The sequence below is a fragment of the Sphaeramia orbicularis genome, chromosome 19 (genome assembly GCF_902148855.1).
Source record: "Sphaeramia orbicularis chromosome 19, fSphaOr1.1, whole genome shotgun sequence".
Classification (NCBI taxonomy): Eukaryota; Metazoa; Chordata; class Actinopteri; order Kurtiformes; family Apogonidae; genus Sphaeramia; species Sphaeramia orbicularis.
Genome location: NC_043975.1, coordinates 16,368,024 through 16,390,758, shown reverse-complemented (window position 1 = coordinate 16,390,758; position 22,735 = coordinate 16,368,024). Strand labels below are relative to the sequence as shown.

General features: G+C 33.9%; 1 protein-coding gene across 2 annotated transcripts in view; it reads right to left on the bottom strand.

The window, feature by feature from the left end:
- The window catches only part of LOC115410092 (myocardin-like), a 466,879-nt gene that overhangs the window by 365,407 nt on the left and 78,737 nt on the right, over window positions 1-22,735 (bottom strand). The window lies entirely within an intron of this gene.

Genomic DNA, 22,735 nt, shown 5'->3' with positions numbered 1-22,735 from the left:
CTAAAGTATTACACTTCAAGTTGGTGTTGCTAGTAGTAATGTTATAATAATGATAATAGTGGAAACAAAATGAGTCCATTTCATTCATTTCAGTTCTCATTTTCATTTTAGTTCATTCAGTTTTCAGAAAAATTATAAAAATAAAAAGCTAGCCATTGAAATTATGACATGCCAACATCAGATGCACATGTTAAGTACAGGAAAATGCAACCCAAGTAGACGATGACATCAGTGTAGAGGTATAGAAAGTTCTTTAATCCTCCGGTATCCCCTCCAGCAAGGCCCTTACTAAGCACCAAGTGTGCCTTTTTGGCACACTTATGGAATAATGTCAAAAAAATTTTCATACAGTTTGTTTTTCATTCTTTTACACTTTTTTTTCTATTTCATCAACTTGAGCCGTAAATAAAAAATACCAAATACTCAATAATCGTCACATTTTTTAACCCTTTAAATGCCATGTTTGTAATGTAAACAAACCATTTTTTTGGATGCAAAAAACAAACAAAAAATTTTTTTCAATATACTACATAAAAAGTGGATCAAATATTTGATTTTTGCAGCCTGGCATATATCACTGATTAACTCCAACATTGGTTAATTTGCATTATTACTTTTGGCGCTAGGTCAAATGTTCAAAAATACAAGCATCTGTCACCAAGTGTGCGTAAAATGCACACCTATAAATCAAACTATTAAATATTATATATTGATTTATTTTTCTGCTCTAATTTGATTTTATTTTTGTAAATCAAGGTCAGCCCTAATCATACATACCACATGGAAGAAATAGTGTATTTTAGGCACACTTAGGAGATAGATGCTAGTCTTGTAATTTTCTTTTGTTTACAATGTGCACATTTTAGTTGGTGGCCAGAATTTAAAAGATCATGCAAAAATGAACAACTTTTGAATCCTAACCTTATTAATTGTGAAAAATAACATGAAACTTTTTAACATGAAGTACAAAGTGTGCCTAAAAGGTGCACCCAAATACCGGAGGGTTAATGCACGCACAAAACTAGAATATGACACCAAAACTAACAAATGTGCACAATGCAATAAAACCATGAACCTTGATATAGATCATAGAAGTTTCAGGTATAAAATGATTATAAAATGAGACACTTTAGGTCTGTTTCAAGAGTTGCTGTGAATTAAAAACCTATAATACCTGCACACAGGCCTTATAAACGGACCACTGGTTGGAAATTCCAAATACAGCTTCAGTATCTAATCACTGTCTCTTTCTGCCTTTCTTCCCTGTTTCTACACAGCAGTAAAAGCACAACTCAAGGTCAACCCACATGACAACGCCTAGACACACTGGACTGTGGGGTCTGCGAGGGCTCGCTGGTCATTTGACGTGGGCCAATGCCAGATGTACTAAGCAGCCAGGACCGCCAAGAAATGCAGGGGAGGTTTCCTGCACCGGATCGTGGGCTGGGAACACAGTATCCCATATCCCAGTATTCTCCCATTCATAGACCCCCAGAGGATGAGAGCCAAAGGGGGGGGGGGTCAGGAGTGGAGGGGGGGATCACACCATGTTCCTGTACTCAAAATACCTCCACTTGACTGTCTCCGCTTTTTACGTCTTCGTTCTCCGTCTGACCTGTCTTTCTCTTGGTCGTCGCCTTGGACTTTTCTCTTATTCCTGCGTTTTCCTGACTCCCCCTCCCTCTGTCTGCTGTATTTGGAGGGAGTGGGGGGGGGGGGGGGTGCGAGTCTCAGAGGGGTCGACTGGGAGCAGCAGTTGTGGTCTGGCCTGTGGTCAGGCACCAACTGACTGATTCGCTGAGCATTATGACATAACACTGATTTGTGCTACAAATTGCTGAATGGTAACAATGTTCCCCAGAGTGGTTTTAATTTTGTTATATGTCATATGAGTTTCTGGTGGTTGTAAACTTTGGCAAAGAGCTAAAAAATGACAGAAACTCTTGAAACATCGTTCTAGTCTGATTCTTCTACAGTAATTACACAAGAGACCGTGTCTATCGTAGATTACTGCCTTCATTGAGCTAGTTCACACAAATCGGAAAAGAAGGAAAAAGTATTGAGACACTCTACGGTTGATAAGGGACTATTACTATTCCCTTATCAGATCTGCTGCTAACACACTCAGACCAATGTATGGGAAATCCCATGCTTTCTGCTCAACACAGTGATAGTGTCAAAAGGTCCAAGACGCTGGGGACCCACAAATCACTTTAGCAAATATCAGCCTTGTAAATCCGATATGATGTCCAACGGCTCCACGTGAACTTTCACACTGTCTGTTTACTTGGCTCTAGAAGTTGAGAGCTCATCCAATTATCTCAAGTAAGATTACACGACAGCCAGTGATGATTAAAAAAAAAAAAATCTAAACAAAAAAGCTTCTGGGTTGATGCCAGACTGAGGGGCTCCCAAGGGCCTGCTGGAGTGGGGATGGGGGAGGTCAGTGGACGGAAATAGTGGTCCAGACCACGGGGAAAGCCCCTGTAAATTCTGAGACAGTGACCGCAGGCCTGCCTGATGGACAAACAGCTGTTGTAGCGGCAGTCGTTGTAGGAGTGACGTGCGGTGATGGGCTTTTTGGCAGTGCTGTGCAACATATTTTGTTTGGTTCTGTTTGTGGACCAGCATATGGGAAACAAGCTGGGTCTGTGTTCACGAGAGGTCCTGGGGGAGCCGAGGACCAGAGGGAGGAGGTTCTGCCAGAATGCCAAAGCATCCTGGCATGACCGAGGCAGCAACATGTAGACTGCGCCACACTACTGCTGCTCATGGGAACTGACCGTAGAGTCTACTGAAGAAGAGATGGAGTCATGATGGCATCTGATGGTTTGACAACAGTTTTTTTTTCAAAGCTTGAGTTTGCATTTAGTGTTACCACGTTGACTTTATGTATCAGATGACCATATTTGGACTAGTGGGTGGAGCTGAGAAAAGTAAGCTGTGAATGAGTAAAACTTTTTCTAAGCTAGCATCACTATTAACCACTATTAACCAAGATTAGCCTAATTCCAGAGCAAAACACCAGAAACAATCCAACTACTAACACACTACATATAAAATCAAAGATCATCAGTTTGTAAAGATGGTGCTGTTCACACTTTGCCGATGACATGAAACAATTCACTTCCTCTCTCCTAAATGGGCGGGGTCATATCAACATATGAATGCAGAATAATAAGGTCCAAATCTAATAATAACTGGAAAAGCACTCAGAGAGCACAGACCAAGGTTCTAATAGTTTTGGATTTTTCATTATAGTTTACTTTTATTTAGTTTTGACTTGTTTTCTCTAATTGAATTAGTTTCAATTAGTTTTTAGAGCAGGTTTGCTAGTTTTTATTAGTTTTCATTTTTTTCTAAATGCTTAGTTTTAGTTTAGTTTGAGTATTAATTTTATTTATTTTTTTTTATATCTTTTCTCTTCTTCTCCATCATATTCAAATAAATCCCAGACAGGACTCTGCTGCTTTCTCCCAACTTGAGTCTGCATGTTTCCAGGTAGAGGGGGGACCAGAAGACGACTGTAAACGACTAGTGACGGACCGTGAAGCGTCATATGGTGCCGCTTATCCTTATCTTAATTACCAATATTGATCCTAGTGTGTTAAACAAGTATTTTCTTTAGTTAATCCTGCGCTCTATATTTTTGAATAATAGTTCATTTGTACATCTTTTTAAAAGTTTTAATTATTTTAGACTGTTTTAATCAATCTTGCTTTTGGAGTCAGCCTCAAGTGGCCGTTTGAGGTACTGCAGGTTGTGTCCCTTCAGCACTGGCCTCATTTTTTCAGCCTTAGAAGTTGCTGTTTGGGACTGACTTAGTTTAAGACAGAGGTCAAAACAGAAATGCTGACATCAGAATCTAATCTGACATGTTTCCATGAGGGTCATAGCAGCACATGCCGACAGCAGAAACAACAAACAACAGGCGACTCTTGGTTTTTAACAAATTGAAAACAAACAATACAAGCTGTGAGGACTACGAGTGGGATTTCAGAAAGGACTTCTTTAAGGTTAAAGGACTTTTAGAGACATTGAAATGTTGGACATTCAGTCACTGGTATGAGTAAACCTTTAAAAATGTTAGATAGGATTCCCATGGTGGAACATCATACAATCAGTCTAGTTCACGTCTATATTTCCCATTTATACATTTTCAGCCAAAAAGCCCAATGTGATGACATAATCAGGTTTATTTTTCTTAGATTTAATGCTCCCTGCAGAGCCAGGCAGAACATTATACAGTTTCACATGACTATATGTCACTAAATGTAACATGAATACAACTGGAAAACATTTTCCAGAAGGCTACAATGATTTAGATCAGTGCTTCGCAAACTTTTTACAGTTGAGAACCCCCTGAAATATGCTTTTTTAGCCCCAACTCTAGCTTCAGCATTTTTGATTGAAAAAAAATTAGGCAAAATTTGTTCCTGTGCCAAAAGTGTCTGTATTTAACTGTCATATATGTATTATTTTATTTTATTTTATTTTATTTTATTTTATTTTATATAAGGTGTCATATATTTAACTGTAATACATACACAAAAAATAATAATAATAATTAAAGGAAGTTTTGTGTGCAAAATATAAACTGAAAAGTGCCCTGTGTCATTGATAAGAAAAATAAATAAATATGGTCATGAATTAATAAATTAACATTTCATCAACAAAAAATAATTACTTAGCAACTCAGATAAACTCATTTTGAATAATATAAAATAAAAATGTTATTAAAATGTTACCAAAGCTTAAAAAAGATGTGTCACAATAAAACTATAATGTGAATGTATTTATTGTGTTTTATATTTCAGCATTAACTCTCATTATTTAGTTTTTGGTACATGATGATTTTAACCCTTTCATGCATGAATTATGAGAAACTTAGCCAATATATTTTTTTTCTTGAGTGTTTTTATTCCTCTTTGGGCATGAAATAAACAATGCAATTGAAATTTTTTTTTGATGAACCTATTTTTCATGGAGTTAAAAAAATGTCCACTCAGCTGGACATTTTTTAAACTCCATGAAAATGTAAATAATTAGTGTAAAGTACAGTTTGTTATCTTTTCATGGTTATCAGATATGACCCATTTGGACGTTCAGAGGCTGCGTAGTTACCATGGAAACACCGTCATCTTCTACAACATTGATTCACCAGTAAAACCCATGGAGTTGGATCAGTGACAGTGGATGGAGACACTTAAATGATGATACATTTGCTGAAAAAGTCACTTTTTCTTCTGTTTTCCCTGTTTCTGATTTAATAACCTTTGAATTTAGTCTGAGTTTTAATAAACAACATGATCAGCAGATTAAATATGATAAAATACCTACTCTACGCTGAAAAAAATGCTAAATACAGAGGATAATATAATAATAATTGGTGATAAATACTTAAGAAAAGTTAAATAGAGAGAAAATAATCATTTGGGAACTGCCATCAAAGAAGTGCTGGGTCTTTATGGGTTAAATATTAATAACATGTTTTTTTCTTTGCTTTTACATTCACTCATGCAGATATTATGCAGGTACTGTTACAGAAGTTCAGGTTAAATTACATTGTAGAATAACTGTCCACTGTAGTGACCACTACACATGAAACAGTTAAATGTATTTTTCCCACCAAATTTCAAGTACCCCCTGGGCTTCTTCCAAGTACCCCTGGGGCCTGTGGGTACATGTACCCCACTTTGGGAACCCCTGATTTAGATAAAGCAAAAGGCAACACATCAAACATCTGAACTGAAACATGAAACACACAGATGGATTATGTTAAAATCCATGAATTAGACACAAAATCAGCTCAGATCAGATGGACCCGTGTTCCAAAATCAGGAACTTTGTTAGAAAACATGGACTTTTCTACAGCTGTATGTGTGAATTAATGAACTTACAGTTGAAACAGTTCTTAACCCTTTCATGCATGAATTATGAGAACCTTAGTCAATAGTTTTTTCTTGAGTGTTTTTATTCCTCTTTAGGCATGAAAAAAACAATGCAATTTTTTTTTTTTTTTTATGAACCTATTTTTCGTGGAGTTACAAAAATGTCCACTCAGCTGGACACTATGAGTTTAATTTCTGAAGCAAAGAAACATGTATTTAAAACTCATCATCAGAAAGTGATAAACTGTGTGAAAACTATGAAATAAAAACATTTTTAATGCCGCTAATTGCTAAATTGCTACTGTTTTCTCACATTTGATCACTCTCTAATATTAGTTGTTACTCATTTCATGGAGATAAAATCCTTCTGAGACCCAGGAATTTGACAGTTTTAGCTTTTTTACATTAAAAAATTGTCTTGATTGGAAACTGCATAATGCAACAGTTTCTTCAGATACATTTTAAAAATAATTTTTATTTATTGATTGATTTTTTAATGGAATGTCCTTTATAATGCACAGCATTTTTTAAGTAAAACTGTCAAACTTTTGTCCCCTACAGAGGACAAAATGCATTGCTGGGTCTCAGGAGGATATGTAAAAAAAAAAAAAAAAAAAAAAAAAAAAAAAAAGAAATTGTTTTGGAAAACTGTTAATTACAGTCTAACAACAATTAGCAACTGATTTACACCAAAACATGTCACTGCAACTCAGGTTTATCATGAACAGCAAAGTTACAGTAATTGTATGAATGTCAGACGTGTCCACTGTGTTGGCTGATATGGAACTAAAACAACAAAACCAATGAATATACAAGAGAACAGCTGGAGAAGAACTGTCCACTGGCATGACCACTGTACAGGAAAGGGTTAAATAAAACTATTTTTTAGCTTTTAAACTAACCTACATCTTTTTGTTTTACTGCTAAGGCCAGGGATGTTATGTTTTTATTGATTTTTTTTTTGTTTTCTTTTGAACATTTTCTTTGCAACATGGACGTGGTAAGTCAGACTGAGATGTTCTTGTGGCTATTTTTTACCCATGTGAGTTCTGTGTATCCAAAAAAAACCTAAAACACCACTTTTTAGGTTTATTGACAGGATCTCATTTGTTGCCACTATTCTAACAACATCCAGAATTCACTGTAGACTGTAATTTTAGTGATCCAACCTGTACTTTAATACACTAATCATTCAGCTGTGATTCTGTTTCATAGTAAAATATAAATAAAGGAAAGTAACTGAGGATTTCTACTTCCTTCATTACATTTAAATGACAGACTCACATCAATACGATTATTCTACTTCTAGAAACCATCATCTACAGCTACTCCAAACCTGGGGTCAGGACCAGGACCAGGAACTATTTCTGTCAAGTCACTAATTATCAGAATAACATGCATAACAATGATGTGAAATGTGAACTGATTTACTCTGATTTATATACATTTTCATAAAAAGATTAAATGTATTGTTAATAAGTTTATTATCCCTGATTAATGCATTTGTATCCTTATCTTTCCTTTTATTAGTTCTGAGAAGTGTTTGCCTGGTTTGTTTGCCATTAAATAAAATGCTTTATTTGAATTAAATCTATAATTATTTCTCTCTTTAAATGTAATAAATCATAATCTTGTTTTGTGAACTGATTTTCTGAATATGAAATACAAGAAAGATGAGGAGTTTAGCTTATGTTGTGAAATGCAGAGGACAGGTAGAAAGACATGTCATATTTTAATTGTATTTTATTGTATTTTTATTGTAATTTATTTGTATTTCGCACTGTGAAGCACTTTGTGACTCTGTGAAAAGTGCTCTATAAATAAAATTTACTTACTTTACTAAAAGACAATAATGACATAATAGAGACAAGACATAAGAGTTTGACAAAATCAGAGAAAAGCAATAAAGGGGACGTCAAAAACAACACAGAAGCTCAAAAACAGAAACTTTTAGACAGAATCCGAAACTTTATCAGTGATTATACTGTATAATTTGGGATTCCAATTTTTTAGGCCTTGAGTTGAAAATGTTTGACAGCAGTAAACAAAAGTATATTTTCAGTGATTCTTAGTAATTCACTTTTATTGAGTCTGCTTTTGCCTTTTTCCATGAACCCATTTTAACTGTATTCCTCAAGGCTTTGTTTATTTAGTTCCTATTGACCTGTATTATGAAAAGGTGAACGTCAAATTGATACAGATATGAGAAAAGATTAGGTCATTTACTTAAATAGGTGCAATTATTGAAATTATTAAACCTCAGCATCAGATTTGAGAAAAATTCTTTTAGATTAATGTGTATAAAAAAGCAAATAAGTCAATGAAAACTGTATCGGTAAACTTTTAAACTTTTGTGCAGCACGAGGCTAAATATTCAAGTGCACCTGTTCCCATGGAAACGACATGGAGAATAGGTGATTTTTCTTCATCTGACCCCGGCGTTGTCTGATAATTCCCACAGTCTGCACATAACATATATAGAACATGAGTGCAATAAAGAGGAAGATCTGAAGGAGACAAAATGAAGATGAAGTGCGTGGCTTCAAATATAGAGGATATGGTGAAAAATGAAACGTCCCGATGAGAAAGTTTGAGTCCCATCTCGACATGATCGGCTCTGTGAGTTTGATATAAAGGAGGGAGGGGTGGTGTGCAGCTGGCAGCGCCGTGGGCAAACCCTGTGGCCCTCTATGAGCCATGAATCAGATGTGGGGAGGGCGGTTGTGGACAGAGGCCCTTGTGAATGTGAATGTGATGGTGTGGATATAGCTCCGGTCATGTCAGACTGTGTGGGAAACACAAAGAGGGGCAGGCCGAGTCACATGGGTCGTCCTGCTCCCAAAGACAGGGCTCCCTCTCCGTCCCTCCATCCTTTCAATCTCTCGCTTGGTCCTTTTCTCACTGGCAGACCCACCATGACGTCCCTCACCCACACAAACACTCAGCCTCTATTTCTGCAGTATTTTCTTAAACCACATCTTATCAACAATTGAGCTGCAATAGGTCCTATTTACTTTGACGTTCAGCTTAATGTCATTATGTTTTGCATGTGTTCTGTCCTGTTTTTTTAATTATGATTGTACTTGTATCAACATGGAATCGATGGAATGTGCCCATATTTTATATTAGGTATGTGCACAGTGCATAGCATGATATATATATTATAGTTTATATTAGGCTATAACCGGCTTGGAATTTGATTTTATTTATTTTTTTAAAGTCTTTCAGTGTTTATATGAGTGTTCTCACATGTTCTGAGAGTTATTTTTTTATTATTATTGTGAGAAATTGACAAGTTTTCATTCAGTTTAGTTTTAGCATTTTTGTTATTATAGGGGTAGTTTTTAAATAGCTTATAAAAACAACAAAGATAGTGCATAAAGGCCAGTGTATCTATTAGTAATTGGATTTTCTTTTCAGAAACAAAAGTAAAACTAGTGGTTAATTGATTTTTGTTTTAAAATACAATAATTAAAATTAAATTTCAAGGTGTTTTTCTTTTTCAATGTCAAAATAGATAAACCAAATGTAAAAAAAACAGATTGATTTTCATTTTGTCTTTGTAAGACAAAACTGTTTTTTGCTTTTTTTTTTACCATTTTTTTTTTTTTTTCATTTTCTGAGATCAGATGTTGTCATTTTCAAGGAAAGAGCCCAAATGCCTAGGTCACAAAGATTCTCACGAATGACAGGTTTGTATGAATCTTCCAGTGTGTACAAAATCTGGAGTTCGTAGACATTCGTGGAGGGAGGGTCAGTGTATCTTTTGGTAATTGGATTTTCTTTTCAGAAACAAAAGAAAAGCTAGTGGTTAATTGATTTTCGCTTTAAAATAGAAGAATTAAAATTGAATTTCAAGGCATTTTTCTTTTTCAGTGTCAAAAAAGATAAACCAAATTTAAAAAATGGATTGACATTTGTTTTCTCTTTCTAATAACAAAAAAGAAAGTTACTACCTGACAGGAATAGAAAAACGGACCAAAAACAGCAGTTTTTTTTTTTCATTTTCTGAGACTGGGTGTTGTCATTTTCAAGGAAAGAGCGCTAATGCCTAGGTCACAAAGATTCTTACGAACAATGGGTTTATACAAATCTTCCAGTATGTACGAAATCTGGAGTTCGTAGACATTTGTGGAGGGAGCATGTTGAAGATCCACTGTATAATAGAGGCATAGAAGTCAGGAGTCGGACGTTGAAAGCATGTTAAGTTTCAGTTTTGGTTCACATCATTATAAGTTACATTAATTATGGACCGCACCCCCACATGTATATATATATATATATATATATATATATATATATATATATATATATATATATATATATATATATATATATATATATATATATATATATATACCCCCCAGGTCTGACAGACCAACAGGGTACTGAATTTTATGAAGGGTTCACAACGTTTACCTTTCATGGGGCCCACAGTTGCTGGCGGCGCCCCTGGACCTAGCCATTAGCGCTCTTTCCTTGAAAATGAAAATATCCGGTCTCAGAAAATGAAAAAAAACAACGACAAAAAAACAGGCGTTTTAGGTCCGTTTTTCCATTTCTGACAGGTAGTAACTTTCTTTTTTGTTAATAAAAAGAGAAAACAAAAATCAATCCGTTTTTTTTTTAAAAATCTGGTTTATCTGTTTTGACACTGAAAAAGAAAAACACCTTAAAATTAAATTTGAATTCTTCTATTTCAAAATGAAAATCAATTAACCATAAATTTTTCTTTTGTTTATGAAAAGAAAATCCAATTACCAAAAGATACACTGACCAGGGAGCATGTCTACGATGTCCACATTTCATATGAATTGGAAGATTTGTTTAAACCCATCATTCGTAAGAATCTTTCTGACCTAGGCATTAGCGCTCTTTCCTTGAAAATGACAACATCCGGTCTCAGAAAAAGAAAAAAAAACAGGCGTTTTTGTTCTGTTTTTCCATTCCTGTCAGGTAGTAACTTTCTTTTTTGTTATCAGAAAGAGAAAACAAAAATTAAACAGTTTTTTTTTAAATTTGGTTTATCTGTTTTGAAAAACACCTTGATATTAAATTTTAATTCTTCTGTTTTAAAACAAAATACAATTAACCACTATTTTTTTTTTTTGTTTCTGAAAAGAAAATCCAATTACCAAAAGATACACTGACTCATAAAGTATGTTTTATATCATGATAGACCACTAACACTGGGAGAAAAAAAAAAAAAAAAAAAAAAAAAAAAAAAAAAAATATATATATATATATATATATATATATATATATATATATATATATATATATATATATATATATATATGAAGCTGATTGTTTTTGTTTTAGTTTCAGTTAACTATTATACCCATGATGAAGGCTACATACTATAATGATCACCTCTCTGTTTACTGTTTCTTTAAATACTTTTGGTTACTATGGTGACACACACCGACATGAGGATGTAACCTGTACACCTCGAGGACAGTCAGGTGTTGTTTTCAGTACCGATATGCTGCTTTTGTTTATAAGTTGGGACTCTCAAACCATTTATTTGCTTTTTCCTCAATAAAAGTGTGCTTATGTGACCTGTGAAGAATGTCCGAGCTTCCCTGCAAACATTAAACGTGCAGTGTGACAGTAAAGAGCTGTTTGAAGTCATGTTTTCAACTCTTCTGACTCGTGGAGGCCTCCCTGACCACTACAATACACATGCACAATAAGTGGATCTGTTTACCATATATATGTTTCAAGGTTATTATTGTTAACAAAAATGACAAAATGACGAAAACTAGAATTGAAAAAACATTTTCGTGAACTGAAATAAATAAAAAACTATAATTAAAAGAAAAAAAAACGATAACTAACTGAAACTGTATTGTGTGTTTACAAAATTAATTAAAACTTATAAAAATTCTGGATAAAATTCCCTTAGTTTTCGTCTTTGTCAACGTCGGATTGATACGAAAGGGATTTATTTCACGCTAGCAATTTTAGCTAGGGGCACCATATGATACTTAACGGTCTGTCACTTGTGGTTTCTAGTCATCTGGGATTTACTTGAATACGACAGAGAAGAAGAGAAAAGATATATCAAAAAAAAAAAAAATAAAAAAATAAAAAAAAATTAAAACTAAACTAAAACTAAGCATTTAGGAAAAAAAAAAGAAAACTAATAAAAACTATCAAACCTGCTCTAAAAATGAATTAACACTAACTGAATCAGAGAAAAAAAAGTCAAAACTAAATAAAACGAAACTATAATGAAAAATCCAAAACTATTATAACCTTGATATGTTTTGTTTGTTCTTGTTTTATTTCAGTCTGAAGAACAAACACAGTCCACAGATCCATCTAATCCATGAATCCAACAATCACCCCATGAAACAACAATTTTTAATACGTACATCACTAATTAAATAATTAATTTATACAGTCAGACTGAAAAGGAGTAGGCTGAAGCTTCCTGCTTATTTTGCCTACCCTTTATACATTATCTTACAGGATGTCCTTAATTTTAACAAAACACAACATATTTACACTGACAATGAAAAAAAATATAAATGCTGAAACAAATATTAAATATTTCATACAAACTTAAAACTTAAAGTTCATATATTTATGTTCATACTGCATGTTAACTGAATGACTGTAACTGGTTCTGAAAGAAGTGAATTATTACACTGGGTTACAAAAAAATGTTTTTTGCAAGTTGTCCAGGTTTTTTCAACTGAATTAGGACCATTTTGCACCGCTAAATCCAAAAATGACATCTGTTTTTCTCAATCAGGTCAGGTTTTTTTTGCTAATTTGATTTTGAAAAATTTGATCTTCTCACAAAATTGATTACATTTTTGTGACTTTATCATTTGATTTTTTATATAGTTCTCACCCAAAATAGGTTTTAAGAGAAAAAAAATCATTTTCTAACAGGATTCCTGTTAGGTACAATGGTGTATTTACCACAGATGTAGCAGAATACGTCAGGCTTATTTTTGCAAGATCTTCTAGTTGAAGCCATTTCATTCACCTGGAATATTAAAAAAAACATTAATCATAAATTGGCAAAAGTAAAATCTTCAGAACTCGTTTATTGCAAGAAATATGAAAGAATTTTTGTATCATATGATGTGAAAATGCCCATAAATGTAAGCAAAAATGTTAAAAAGCCAATATGTAGCATAGTTCAGAAAGTTGACCTGATTGAGCAAAAATTAATGTGATTTTTGGATTCAGCACACCAAAATTATCCTAAATCAGCTCAAAAAACTTAAACAATAAATTTTTTGTTGACCAGTGCTATATTTGTTTGTGATAAAGTGCACAGTATTAGCTGCATTGTACCCAATAGATGAATCAATATATTACATTTCTATATATCTACAGTGAATGTGACCAATGAAAAACAGAATCATATGTTTATACACATACACAAAGTGCATATATTGTGACATCTCGGTTCATTTCATCTTATCAGTCTTATAAAATACTATAAGGCACAGGTGTCAAACATGCGGCCCGGGGGCCAAATCCGTCCTGCCAAAGGGTCCAGTCTGGCCCTTGGGATGAATTTGTGAAATACAAAAATTACACTAAGATATGAACAATCCTTTTAGTTCAAGTTCCGCATTCAGATCAATTCAATCTCAAGTGGGTCAGACTAGTAAAATACTATCATAATAACATAGAAATAATGACAACTCCAAATTTTTCTATTTGTAAATGCTAATATTTTCATGTATTTACACTAAAAAAACGGATAATTTCGCAAAAAATGTGAATAACCTGAACGAATATGAACAACCTGAAATGTCTAAAGAGAAGTGAGTACGATTTTAACAATATTCTGTCTGTTATTAAATGTTTTGTAGATCCACTGTGATCTGTAAGTTATAATGTACATACATGAATGATAAACTCTGGTATAATATTGTTAAAATTACACTTATTTTTTTCAGTTTGTTCATGTTATTCACATCTTTTGAAAGGATGGTTTGCAGATGTAAACCTTTTCATAATGTAAATTTACTTTTTTCACTCTAAAACACACAGAAAAGTTTGGAGTTGACCTTACTTATATATTATTATGTTATTATTTTACTGGTTCGGCCCATTTCAGATTAAATTTAGCTGAATATGGCCCCTGAACTAAAATGTGTTTGACACCCCTGCTATAAGGTGATCAAATATGTATATGAACTATACATCCATATTTACATAAAGTCTAACCTTTTAATTAATTAATTCAAGTATAGTTTTAACCCTTTCATGCGTAGTGGTCACTCCAGTGGACAGTTATTCTACATCTGTTCTCTTGTATATTCATGGATTTAGTTGTTTTAGTTCCATATCAGCCAGCACAGTGGACGCTTCTGCATCATCCCATACACTACAGCTGATAGCATTACTGTAACTTTGCTGTTCTAGATAAACTTGATCTAACATATTTGAGTGTAAATCAATTCCTTGTTATTGTTATTATTTTGTTGTCATTAACAACAAAAGTTTTTTTTGTTTTTTTTTTGTTTTGTGTGTTATATCAATGAAGTGAGTAAGTATGTTAAAGTGTGAGAAAACACCACATTAGCAGCATTAAAATGTCTTTATTTCATAGTTTTCACAGTAAACACATGTTTTTTTGCTTTAAAAATTACACGCATGGTGTCCAGCTCAGTGGACATTTTTGCAACTCCATGAAAAACAGCTTAATTTAAAAAAAAAAATTGTCACATTGTTTTTTTTAATGCCTAAAGAAGAATAAAATCACTCACGAAAAAAATAAATAAATAAAAAAATCTTGGTTAAGGTTCTTGTAATTCATGCATGAAAGGGTTAAAGGTTCTCACATCCACCTTTCAACCAGAATTGTGACGTTAAACCAACATCATACGGACAGTTTAAGAGAATCTGACACAATTTATATCAAATGAACAATAATAATGCGTAAGTCTTAAGTGTTACAAATTACTAGTAGGTCCAACTGATAGTTTCTCTGTAATAAATAACAACACTAGTCATGTTAAACTGCACTATTGGACTGTAGAAACACATGCTCTTTTATATGCATCCAACATTTTGGCCCTATACTTAAAAAGGCAATATTCTAAAGTTTACACAGCTAATGAAAATTAATGCTCCACTAACATTCCTGTTTACATGCAATGTGCATACTCCAAATAACGATGCCTTAACATGTCATTAATCATGTGAAAATATAGAAAAGTGGATGAAGCTCTTTATACCGTTTTGCTTCTATGCATTTAAATGTGATTTTGTTTTCCAGTGTTGGGCGATTTGTTGGACCGTGTGAACGCAACCTCGCTCTTTCCTTCATTCAGCCACTGTCTTTAAAGGATGCAGACTGATCTCATGAAATCGCACCAGTTCTTCAGGCATTTGGCGTGCTATACGTACGCATTTTCATCCTTTTGCGTGTGATTCAACGCCATTTAATCGCATGTCATTTAGGGATGTAACGATATGAAAATTTCATATCACAGTTATTGTGACCAAAATTATCACAGTTATCATTACACTGGGTTACAAAAAAATGTTTTTTGCAAGTTGTCTACGTTTTTTCAACTGAATTAGGACCATTTTGCACCTCTGAATCCAGGAATGACATCTGTTTTTCTCAATCAGGTCAGGTTTTTTTGCTAATTTGATTTTGAAAAATTTGATCTTCTCAAAAAATTGATTACATTTTTGTGACTTTATCAGTTGATTTTTTATATAGTTCTCACCCAAAATAGGTTTTAAGAGAAAAAAAATCATTTTCTAACAGGATTCCTGTTAGGTACAATGATGTATTCACCGCAGATGTAGCAGAATACGTCAGGCTTATTTTTGCAAGATCTTCTAGTCGAAGCCATTTCATTCACCTGGAATATTAAAAAAACCATTATTCATAACTTGGCAAAAGTAAAATCTTCGGTAATCGTTACATCCCTAATATCAATGTACGCCAAGATCTCTGTTTTACATTTCCGTAACCTTTAACCCTAACCGCTAATATATTTTATATTTTAGTATTTTACATAGTGTGAACATACATGCAGAAAGCTTATAATGCATACAGATAACACGCCGATTAAAAGTGGTGTGTTATCTGTTCGCAATTCATTATCACGTTGAAGGATAATATTTCATTCATTCATTTATTTGTTTTGAGCAGAAGAAAAAATGTAACATTTTTTGTGTACCAGGAACTAATATCCAAGCAAAAACATTAATAAATAAAGTTGATCAAGACAAAATAGCAATTGCCATGTACACTAGTAATAAAATAAATTCCATATGTACTGCTCAAAAAGGAGTGGGAAGAGGGAAACTTATTAAATCCCATTGAAATTGATCATTTCTTTAGTTTTTTGTTTTTGTTTTTTTTTTTCCAATTCTCTTTTTATTAATATTTTTCATGGTTCACATATTTATTCACATAATAATTCACCATTCTCATCCATTCTTCTGAAAATTACAACTGAAACTTACGGCAATACATCCATGACTCCACAGACAATACAAATAAAGATGACTGGTCCTCAGCAAAACAAAAGATGTAATTTTTACAAAACAAAATGAAGAACTAAACTCCCTAGAACAGGAACGTTGAGGTGCAAATTTGTGATATTAAAAAATAAATAAATAAATCGATACAAAAGGGTTAAAAATGAAAAAAAAAAAAAAAGAAAGAGGTGAAATAGACATAAGACGTGGCCTCAGATAAATGATGGTCAAACTGGTGTGACGTACTTAATCCATCTTTCCCATCTTTTCAAAAAACAACCCTTGTTGTAATCTTATTGCAAAAGTACACTGCAAAAATCAAAATCCTACCAAGTGTCTTTTTCTCATTTCTAGTCAAAATGTCTCATCACACTTAAAATAAGACATAATCACCTAAAGAGTAACTTTTCAGTGAGATATAATAAGTTATTTTTAAACAACAGATTTTGAAAATCTTATTTCAAGAAATCTTACCAAAATAATTAGGCAGATTTTTTTTGCTTAATTCAAGATTTTTTTTTCTTAATTCAAGATATTTTGGCTTGAATTAAGCCAATGGAACAAGCAAAAATTGATATAAGAGTTTCAAGATCTATTGTCTAAAAAGAAGTTCTTATATCTCACTGAAAAGTTACTCTCTAGGTGATTATGTCTAATTTTTTTTTTTTTTTTTTTTTTTCACGTGTGATGAGATATTTTGACTAGAAATGAGAAAAATACACTTGGTAAGATTTTGACTTTTTCCAGTGTAGATATTTGATCATTTCTAACACTGACATCCAAGGTGTGCAGACGTGTTTCTCCTTCTGAAATGTGTGTTTCTTTTCACCGTGCATCTCTAATCCACCCTGAAAACCGGTTGGTTTGACTCCAGCAAACAGAGCTGACTGTAAGCAGGCGAGAAACTGTTTAACACGACCTGCTATTAAAACCAAAGGACACATATACTGTGAATACGCTCCTGACGTCCACAGAATGCACCTAAAACCTGAAGAACGTCAGCGTATCCCCCATCACCAGGTCTGGCTCCTGTGGAACAAGTGTTGAGTCAAGAACAAACAACTCCTTCATTGCCAGGCTGTGAATTTCACTTTGACTGGTGTTTATATTTGATTATAATGCCGTTATAATTCTCAAATCCGTGATGATAAACAGGAATGAACTCAAGTCTCTGCAGCCCTCTTTCACAAAGTCACTGGAAAACTGGCCTTCCTGATCAACTGGATGGTTGAAATAAAGTAAAACAAAGCTTAGAACTGTCATCCAAGCATCAGTACATAGTTTAACTCAGTGGTTTCCAACCTTTTTTTGGCCTGTGACCCCATTTTAACATCACAAATTTCTGGCAACCACAAGCATTCAAAACAAAGACTTTTTTTTTTTTTACTAAAAATTAGTTTATTTTTGATCATGTAATAGTTTGCTATATTATGTTGCAAATAAACGTTAATTTTAGGCAACATTTAGTCTATATAATGTATATTATTATGGATGGAGGCAGAAAAGCCAGGTGTAGATTACTGCACAAAGTGAGAATTTGATTTTCCTTGGTCAGGATATGTGCAGTCAGTCCAGCTTGGATTAACAAGGCTGACAATTAACCCTTAAGGGTCTGAGCCTATTTTAGCCATTTTTGAGTACTTTTGATTTTGCCTTTATATAATATAATGGGTATGTCAAAAAATATATATATATACATTTTGAAAAATTACCCCCAGTTCCGCATTTGATAATTTTTGGAATTTTCTTCTTCTTCTTCTTCTTCTCTGCTCGCTCATGCATGAAAACCTGGGTCTGTGAATTTGAACAAATATCCACCAATCCCCTACCTACCAACGTCCATAAAAAAAAATTAAAAAAAATTATGAAACACGGAAATGGGGGTAATTTTTCAAAATGTATAGTTTTTTTTTTTTTTTTATACACCCTGTCTAAACAAATGTTTACTATATCCATGTTTGGTATCTTTTTTTCCAGCACAACTTCATCTATCTCATCTGTCTATTATTTTTTCACTTTAACCTACTATATCAACACAAAAGAACAAAAAACACACAAAAAATATAAAATCTGATTTGAAAAATGTATACAATTTATTGCATAAATAACACAAAAATGCTTAATGAACCTTTTCAAAGACTTTAAAAGTGAGTATTGGTTCCAAATATCAGGTATATAAAATTAAAATTGTAATAAATTAAAACTACACTGAAATATTTGACATCAAAGCATATTTTTACATAGGCGTTTTGTCTGGTTTTGTGTTTGGTGTCCGCATCTGGTTCAGGTGGGAGTCATTCTCACCCTCACCTGTAATGCTAATGCAGTCTGTGGATTAGAAAGCACAAATTTGGCCAGTTTTTTCCATTTTAAAAAAGGACAAAAAATGACAAAGATCTGGTCAGAAATATAACGCGCCAACATCAAATCAAAAGTAGGGGAGTGTTTCAAATCCCCACTTTCGAATGCAATTGTCCCCAGTGGTCTACGTGACCGACTTCCGATGCTACGACGTGTTGAAAATGTCATGTGATTCAGTCACGGGGCCGTGACCGTGGACCCCTATAGGTTAATACTGGAAAAACAAGAACTCAAACTAGGAATTATGAAAGAGCTGCAGCATCTGAAACCGACTACAATGAACATTTGAAAGATCAACAGTACCACAGTGCTTCAGTTTCAGCTTCGCAGTTTGTCATGTCTTTTATGGATTGCGATTGTCTCAACTCACCATATATTTTTTATTAGTATGTTTTTCATTTTATCTTTATCAACTAGAAGCACTCGGAGAGCGCAGACCTCCGCCAAGGCTGATCAGTGACCCCCCCCGTGGGCCCCCCACCCCCGATCACCACCAAAATTTAATCATTTCTTCCTTATCCCATTTCCAACAAGCCCTGAAAATTTCATCCAAATCTGTCCATAACTTTTTGAGTTATGTTGCACACTAACAGACAGACAAACAAACAAACAAACAGACAAACAAACAAACCCTGGCAAAAACATAACCTCCTTGGCGGAGGTAATAACCTCCTTGGCGGAGGTAATTACTAGAAATTTCAAGCGACCCCATATGAATTCCAGGCGACCCCAAGGTTGAAAAACACTGCGTTAACCAGTAATAAGTAAGTAGCTACAGCTTATTAACCCTTTTAAAAGACGTCACGTGAGAAAATGATGCACTTCACAGCTGGTAAAACAGGAAGAAATGCAGTAAATATGACAACATTCAGCTGGTGTAACGAGTCCCTGAACATACATTAACTCTACGACTGATTCAAGCATCCCTGGTGAAAATAAAGCAGCCCCTCCCCCTCCCCCCTCCCCCCTCCCGTCACCCCCTCCCTCTCCGCCTCCCCCGTTACGCACAAATGAAAATAAAAACAAACTGAAACGTATATTAAGCCGTTGAGTAGAAGCCGAGTTATTTTAAAAAATCCTTCTGGTCACATTGCACCTGTTAACAAACCGCTGGCACTGTTTTCTAGGGCCAACAGGAAAAGGTCTCCAAAATAGCTTTCCCATGAGTCTCTGGTCTAAAATAAAATAAAGGGGTTGGCAGGAGACGCCCATCGCACTGGTTGTGACTCTGTCATGGGAACCGTGTGAATCCTTCTGTGGAGATTTGAGCAGAATAAATGAAACAGCCATCCTTGAGTATCTGTATTTACATCGTTAATGCAAATGCTCATTTATCATCGGTGAAGAATAAAAACAGCAGTGCATTCACGCAGGCCTGACATGGACGCCTGGAAGTGTTTTACACTAGAATACCAACCCCCCCAAAAAAGTACAAAAATAGAACTTTAAGACAAATTCCCAGTATTGTTACACCTAATATGTACACAGTAAAAGATGCAGAGTCAAGCTATTTTAACCTACAGAGTATTTTTAGTTCTATGGAGAGTAAACCAGCTCTAACAGTAGAGTTAAAAGTCAGTGTAAAGTTCTGCACAGATGCAGTGTAAAATTCAACTCTATCTATGTTTTATCCTAGTGCAGGGGGGTCAAACTCATTTTAGTTCAGGGGCCACATTCACCCCATTATGATTTCAAGTCGGCAAGACCAGGGAAAGAATAACAGTGAATAAAGAAAAATGACATTTTTCTACAATGTTTCCTTAAAAATCTGAACATGAATAACTTTAAATGTATTAAGAAAAAAAAGAGCAGTTTTAACTATATTCTGCCTCAGTTTATCAGTTTATCATTTACACATGTGCATTACAACTTACATTACGACAGAAGCGTTTTGCATTCACACAAAAAATAAAATTTGGCTCTGTTTTTCCGAATTAACAAGATAATTATCTAGTATTTACGAAAAAAAAGTTTTAAAAAATTTGGCTCTGTTTTTCTGAATTAACACAATACTGTTTTCTGAAAAACTATGAGATAATTATCACATTAATTCAGAAAAACAGAGCCGAATCTAATTTTTTTTTCAGAAAACAGTATCTCGTTACTTCAGAAATTCAGAAAAACAGAGCCGAATTAAAATTTTTCTCAGAAAACAGTATCATGTTAATTCAGAAAAACAGAGCCGAATTTTTTTTTAACTTTTTTTTTTCTCGTAATTACGAAATAATTATCTCGTTAATTCGGAAAAACAGAACCGAATTTTATTTTTTGTGTGAATGCAATACGCTTCCGTACATTACAATTACAAATACACAAAACATTTAACATCAAGCAGAATATTGGTAAAATTGCATTTACTTCTCTTAAGACATTTCAGGTTGTTCATATTTGTTCGAGTTATTCACATTTTTTGTAAAAGGATAGTTTTTTCATAGAAACATTTTCGTGTAATTTCACTTTTTTTTTTACACTAAAACAAAGATGAACTCTGCAGTTGTCATTATATATAGGTTATTGTGATAGTATTGTACTGTTCTGACCCGATTGAGGTCTGATTGGTCTGTATGTGGAACCTGAATTAAAATGATTTTAACATCTTTGATTGTTAATATCTTCAGTGTAATTTTTGCATTTGGATTTGGATTTTTTGGATTTCAACCCCGGGCCACGTTTGACACCTGTGTCCTAGTATTTCATCTTTTTATTATGTTTTTATTGCATTTATTTTATTGTACAGCACTTTGGAAACCTTTGTGTTTGTTTAAATTTGTGCTTTGTATCTAAAAATGGATTGGACTGCCAAAGATTTTGCACCATACTGTATTGCAACTGTATTGGTTTGAATTCATTGGCCAGAAGAGACATTGTTGTCTGATGTGTCCTTGAGCAAGGCACACAACCCTCCATTTTGCTCCCCAGGCACCTGACATGGTACCAGCTAGTGATGGTTTGCAGCAGAGGTTTAATTTCACTGTGTTGCATGTCCACATGTACAATATATACTGACAAATAAAGACTCTTCTTTGTCTTAACATATTTTGAAACTCAGCAGAAGCAAATTTAACTGAATAACTGCCAAAAAAGTTGTTACTTTAAGCTACATTACACTACTTTAATTTCATTTGCGATAATCTTGAATGGACACCTGACCTGTGATTGACAGCTAAACCACGCTGTAGTAAACATTCAGAGATATTTTGTAGTGATTCAGCTCCAGAACTGTTTTTGTCAACTGCTGAAATTTGTAAAATTAATAGAAAATGATCATTTGAGGGTTACATTTGAGGCATATTTGAGCTGATGTAGTACAGGCTCAGTTTTAGCCACATGCTTAATACGCAAATTAGACAATTTACTGTTAGAAATGACATCTAGTACATACATTTTGGCCTCAGAATTCATCTGATATGACACTTAGGCATTTTGCTTTGTGTTTTTAGTGTTCAGTGATCAATATTGTCACATGATTGCTGGGATTATGTCATGATTTTATTTTTAACAAACACAAAATGTGGGGTATCAAATCCATCTCTTTGCTTCCTCCTTGAATTGAACACTGGAAAAAAATCTAAATCGTATCAAGTGTGTTTTTGTCATTACTTGACTTGGTGATGTGGGATACGCTGACGTTCTTCAGGTTTTAGGTGCATTCTGTGGACGTCAGGAGCGTATTCACAGTATATGTGTCCTTTTGTTTTAATAGCAGGTCGTGTTAAACAGTTTCTCGCCTGCTTACAGTCAGCTCTGTTTGCTGGAGTCAAACCAACCGGTTTTCAGGGTGGATTAGAGATGCAGCGTGAAAAGAAACACACATTTCAGAAGGAGAAACACGTCTGCACACATTAGATGTCAGGGTTAGAAATGATCAAATATCTACACTGGAAAAAGTCAAAATTTTACCAAGTGTATTTTTCTCATTTCTAGTCAAACTATCTCATCACACTTAAAATAAGACATAATCACCTAAAGAGTAACTTTCCAGTGAGATATAAGAACTTATTTAT